Source organism: Erpetoichthys calabaricus, chromosome 14 (genome assembly GCF_900747795.2).
Source record: "Erpetoichthys calabaricus chromosome 14, fErpCal1.3, whole genome shotgun sequence".
Taxonomy (NCBI): Eukaryota; Metazoa; Chordata; class Cladistia; order Polypteriformes; family Polypteridae; genus Erpetoichthys; species Erpetoichthys calabaricus.
Window position 1 is genome coordinate 108,188,219 of NC_041407.2, and position 6,773 is coordinate 108,194,991.

A 6,773-nucleotide genomic window follows, 5' to 3' on the forward strand; every position below is an offset into this window, starting at 1 on the left:
TTCTCTTCTTTGTATATCTTAGAAAATGAAAAACAAAATCCTTGTATTTACTCCATTAAAGTGTTGAATACGTAACCCCACCTTCACCAGCCTACTAATTCTATTCAAGCTCACAGGGAGCTGGAGCCGATCCTGGCAGCGGTGGGCACCAGTTGGGCACCAGCCTGTCACAGGACCATTTTGAACTTGCCAATTAACATAACACACACATGATGTTAAGCACAGGGGGGCACATGCCAACATACAGTGGATTCACAAAGTACTTCACTTTCTGCCCCGTTTATTGTGTTGTAGATTTTAAGCTGCCAAAATCTGCCATCTTAACCCATCAATCTACACTCCATCCATCCATCCATTATCCAACCCGCTATATCCTAACTAAAGGGTCACGGCGGGCCTGCTGGAGCCAATCCCAGCCAGTACAGGGCACAAGGCAGGAAACAAACCCCAGGCAGAGTGCCAGCCCACCGCAGGGCACACACACACCAAGCACACACTAGAGACAATTTACAATCACCAATACACCTAACCTGCATGTCTTTGGACTGTGGGAGGAGACCAGAGTACCGGAGGAAACCCACACAGACACTGGGAGAACATACAAAATACAAGCAGGGGGGTCCTGGGAAGCGAACCCGGGTCTCCTAACTGCGAGGCAACAGCGCTACCCACTGCGCTCAATCTACACTCAGTAACCCATTATCAAAAAGAAAAGTCTTTCATTCATGAAAAGTATTGAGACCCTTCAGTAGGAGCCCCTTTGGCAGTCTTTTACAGTAAGTCTCTACAAGCTTGGCACACCTGGGCCTGAACAGTTTATCCCAGTCTTCCTGGCAGATCCTCCCCAGCTCTGCTAGATTGGTTTTTACGTGTCTGTAAACTGCCATCTTCAGGGCTCTCTCCACAGTCCGCTGTCTGAGCTTTGAAAAGGTTAAACGGAAAATCTTTAGTAGATGACCTAGCAGAATATGGACAGATCAAGAAGACCTGAACGGGGTCTGTTAGAATCGGAAGCCCACTGGCATTTCACAGGTCTCTTATCTTCTATTTATGGAGCCTGCTATGGATCTAAATAAATAAAGTGTCTTTCTGGAACCTTCTTGTGGATGGTTGCTTTGGGAACCACAAATGGTTTGCCCATGGCATTGCTTTGAAGAACTACTGTGGCACCAGAAAAGCAAAAACAAAAAGAAGAAAATTGGAGGTCCGAGTCTCCTGGTCCATGTTGGTTGGCACCTTAGACCAGAGTCATTGAATTGTAACAAGTGTAATGAAAAAGCACAAACAAGCAAAAAGAGTTTGGGCACACGCAGGCAATCTCCATATAACTGAAAGGATAAACAAATTAAGAAGGGCAAAACGACTTTACAGACACGATGTCTCAATATTGACGGCTCCAAGATGGCGATGCTTCCAGTTAAGGACATGCCAGGCAGGCAGAGGCGGCTCCAGAGGGCCTGTCACCGGAAGGGATGGCCATGGTGGTAAGGGCTGTCAATCATCCAGTCTGTAGAGGTAGGATGAGGCCTTGCTAAACAGCGCCACCCGATGGATTGGTGAAGTATTACCACCACCAGTGACTTGAAGCCAGGGGTTCCCAACTCCAGTCCTGGAGGGCCGCAGTGGCTGCAGGTTTTCATTCTAACCCTTAATTAGTGACCAGTTTTTGTTGCTAATTGACTCCTTTTCCTTTCGTTTTAAGATTTGTTCCTCTGAATTGCTTCATGTCTTTCCTTAAATGGCATCCAAACAGAAATGAAGTATGAAGTGAATGAGCCAACAGAAGACCACCTAAGTCAGGGCCTCGATCTCCAACCAGTTGCTCAATCAGGCGCAGAGTCTTGTTGTTCATTAAACTCGTTCTTTTAATTCTGTGGCTTGTTGCTGCTCTCATTGTGCCATCGCAGACATGTCCGAGGTTGTGGATTTTCTCTTGTTAAAATGGACCTGAGCAGATCGGCATACTTAAGACCCTCATCTTTCTTTATTCTCAGATATTGTATGATGGACACCAGTTGTTTTGGCTCATTTTATATCTTGTTATTGTTTGGCAGCAAATTTAGGAAAAAGAAATAATTAAGGGGTCTGGGTCTTCAAGAGCAGGTCAATTAAAATTAATTCAAAAGAAGTTAATTACCAGCAAAAGCAGGTCCCTAATTAAGAAAAGGGTTAGAATGAAAACCTGCAGCCACTGCGGACCTCCAGGACCGGAGTTGGGGACCCCCTGGTGTAAGCTGTCCCCAAGGTGCACGTGTGTGACACACAGGGCGTTCACATCGAGCAAAGCTGAAATATCAATTAGGGAAACTGTTAGATGGTACTTTACTTGTCCTAAACCCAAGGGGGGCTTAATAAATGTTATAACAAACCCACCAGAATCACTAAAAACGAAAGGAACGTTCTGACTTGACTAAGACTGAAATGTTCACATCCACTGTTTTCTAAAACATTTATTTGAACAGGCTTTCCTTACAGTATTTTTATTTTATTTTTTAATACTACATGCAGTTGTTTGTGATCAATTGTGTATCAAAATTGAAAACAAGTCAATATTTCAAAATGTGTGACAATCAATATGTGAAATAGACCCACACGGTGCCCCTCATACCCCCCTCAGTCCTAGTCCCATCCCATCCCATACCACCACCAGGAATCCTGGCCATGCCAACCGCCCGGCCTTACCACACCTGACAAAGAGAGCCCCTGCACTGTGGAGGGGACCGACTCCCAGTCACAAACGGACTTGCCGGCTGCTCCATTAATCCGTGATGCAGAGACCTCGAGGAGAGGAGCACGATGGGGACGGCCAGTTGGTCACAGAGATGAGGGCAGGTCACCTCCACCGGAAGATGTTTAGAAGCAACCGCGTCGAAATGTAGGAATTGACGTGGCAGGGCCAGAACGATCTAAGAGCTCAAGAGTCTGACATCATGGAGGAATAGGAACCGGTGGCACTGAAGAGCGAGAATGAGAGGGTAGGGTCCAGGAAACCAGCAGAGGAGGACACAACCTGGACAGACGTGTGAAGCTCCAGTGGGCCATCACAAGGGCAGGGGTGACAGAGGACACCTGGGCCAGGGCCCCTCAAACGCACCTTACGAGGAGTAAAATCTAAGCTGTGTGCCAACTTCAGTTGAGTATGTGACATACCACTAGGCGGAGTGGTGGCTCTGAGGCTAGAGATCTGCACTGGCAATCGGAAGGTTGCCAGTTCAAATCCCGTAAATGCCAATAGGGACTCTGCTCTGTTGGGCCCTTAACCTGCAATTGCGTAGCGCTTTGAGTAGTGAGAAAAGCGCTATATACAGTGGGTACGGAAAGTATTCAGACCCCCTTCAATTTTTCACTCTGTCATATTGCAGCCATTTGCTAAAATCATTTAAATTAATTTTTTTCCTCATTAATGTACACACAGCACCCCATATTGACAGACAAAAAAAGAATTTTTGAAATTGTTGCAGATTTATTAAAAAAGAAAAACTGAACTATCACATGGTCCTAAGTATTCAGACCCTTTGCTGTGACACTCCTATATTTAACTCTGGTGCTTTCCATTTCTTCTGATCATCCTTGAGATCACCTTCATTTGAGTCCAGCTGTGTTTGATTATACTGATTGGACTTGATTAGGAAAGCCACACACCTGTCTATATAAGACCTTACAGCTCACAATGCATGTCAGAGCAAATGAGAATCATGAGGTCAAAGGAACTGCCTGAAGAGCTCAGAGACAGAATTGTGGCAAGGCACAGATCTGGCCAAGGTTACAAAAAAATTTCTGCTGCACTTAAGGTTCCCAAGAGCACAGTGGCCTCCATAATCCTTAAATGGAAGACGTTTGGGACGACCAGAACCCTTCCTAGAGCTGGCCGTCCGGCCAAGCTGAGCTACCGGGGGAGAAGAGCCTTGGTGAGAGAGGTAAAGAAGAACCCAAAGATCACTTTGGCTGAGCTCCAGAGATGCAGTCAGGAAATGGGAGAAAGTTGTAGAAAGTCAACCATCACTGCAGCCCTCCACCAGTCCGGGCTTTATGGCAGAGTGGCCTGTCGGAAGCCTCTGCACAGTGCAAGACACATGACAGCCCGCATGGAGTTTGCTAAAAGACACCTGAAGGACTCTGAGATGGTGAGAAATAAGATTCCCTGGTCTGATGAGACCAAGATAGAACTTTTTGGCCTTAATTCTAAGCGGTATGTGTGGAGACAACCAGGCACTGCTCATCACTTGTCCAATACAGTCCCCACAGTGAAGCATGGCGGTGGCAGCATCATGCTGTGGGGGTGTTTTTCAGCTGCAGGGACAGGACGACTGGTTGCAATCGAGGGAAAGATGAATGCGGCCAAGTACAGGGATATCCTGGACAAAAACCTTCTCCAGAGTGCTAAGGACCTCAGACTGGGCCGAAGGTTTACCTTCCAACAAGACAATGACCCTAAGCACACAGCTAAAATAACGAAGGAGTGGCTTCACAACAACTCTGTGACTGTTCTTGAATGGCCCAGCCAGAGCCCTGACTTAAACCCAATTGAGCATCTCTGGAGAGACCTAAAAATGGCTGTCCACCAACGTTTACCATCCAACCTGACAGAACTGGAGAGGATCTGCAAGGAGGAATGGCAGAGGATCCCCAAATCCAGGTGTGAAAAACTTGTTGCATCTTCCCCAAGAAGACTCATGGCTGTATTAGCTCAAAAGGGGGCTTCTACTAAATACTGAGCAAAGGGTCTGAATACTTAGGACCATGTGATATTTCAGTTGTTCTTTTTTAATAAATCTGCAACAATTTCAAAAATTCTTTTTTTTTTGTCTGTCAATGTGGGGTGCTGTGTGTACATTAATGAGGGAAAAAAATTAATTTAAATGATTTTAGCAAATGGCTGCAATATGACAAAGAGTGAAAAATTGAAGGGGGTCTGAATACTTTCCGTACCCACTGTAAATGCAAAGAATTATTATTATTATGCTCTTCATTAGATCAATTTTATTAATCCCGGGGGGGGAAACTGAAACGCATGCAGCAGCAGATATATACAAAATCAAATGCAATTACAGTCCAATTTATTTTTGTATCGCCCAAAAATCACACAAGAATGGTTGCAATGTGCTTTAACAGGCCCTGCCTTTTGACAGCCCCCCCAGCCTTGACTCTTGACGAAGACAAGAAAAGACCCTTGTATGGAAAAAAAATGGAAGAAAACTCCGGAAAGGCAGTTCAGAGAGAGAGAGAGAGACCCGTTCTCAGGTAGGTTGGGTGTGCGGCGGGTGTCATAAAAAGGGGGTCAATACAACATACAAGAAGTCATACAGATAATCAGTCAGTCAGTCACTGTGTAACCCGCTTAGTCCTGCACTGGGTCATGGGGGGTCTGCTTTAGCCTTCCCCAGCAAGCTTAGGGCACAATACAGCAACACATCCTGGACAGGACATCAATAAATAAAAAGAAACTTAATGAATACCTGGCTTGGAATAATCAAACTGCCTCATAGCACTGGGCAGAAAACAACAACATTTATTTCTAGAGCACATTTTCATACAAATAATGGAACTCAAAGTGCTTTACATGATGAAGAAAGAGAAAAATAAGAATTAAAATCAGAGAAAACTAATTAACATAAAAGTAAGGTCTGATGGGCAGGGAGGACAGAAAAATAAAAAAATAAAAAACTCCGGACGGCTGGAGAAAAAAAAAAAAATCTGCAGGGGGTCCGACGTCACGAGACCACCCAGTCCCCTCTGGGCATTCTACCTAACATAAATGATCAGTCCTCATTGTATTCAGGGTTCTCATGGAAGGACTTGATGACGACGGTCACGTGGACTTCTGGCCTTTAATCCATCAGTGGAGGGACATCACGGTGCTTAGATCAGGTGGTGGTGGCGCAGATCACAGAAAACCGGAAAACGAACAGAAGAGAGAGTAGGGGTTAGTATGGAATTAGGAGCTACCATGAATAGTAATGATAACTAATTGAATATGCAGAGCATCAGGATTACATTAAAATGAAGCTCTGAGAAAGCCATATTAACTCTTTCAGGGCTGATGTCGACTTTTGTCAAAAGGAAGAGTTGACGATGGTAATCGACTGTAAACTGTGACAAAACCAACCGTTATCTTTTAGTTGGACTCTTGTTGATAGAAGTAAAGTTAGATTCATTAGTATGACCGAGATTTCCTGTGAGCACGTGAGTAGCATGGTGCAAACAATGGCAAAAATGGCACAGACATCTGGCGAGAGATCAAAGCGAATACGTAAAGCAAAATACTCCGTGGACAATGTTTTTGCCTATTATCTCTGAACTGGACTATGGCTTGTCGGACTCAGATTTTGATACAAGTGATTGAAAACAAATGTGAGGTTCTAGCTTCAGCTAATCGCTGTACTGACATTGTTCGCCAAGGAGGACTGCCACTTAACAATGATAAGAGGTAGAAACCAGATTGCAATGCACTGCAACTTTGTCCCAACCATGCAAAGACAGCCTGCTGCACATTCTTGGCAAACTGGCAGCCACAGCATCGAGCAACAGATGTTTTATGTTGATTTCTGTGTGAAACCATTGCTTTTCAGAAACTATGTTTTTTGGAAAAAATATTCAATCCTCAAAGAGTTAAAGTAATGTGTTTTCAGCAGTTTTCTAAAGTGCTCCACTGTATTAGCCTGGCAAATTCCTACTGGCGGGCTATTCCAGATTTTTAGGTGCCTAACAGCAGAAGGCCACCCGCCTCACCACTTCTTTTAACTTTAGCTCTTGGAATTCTAAGCAGACACTCA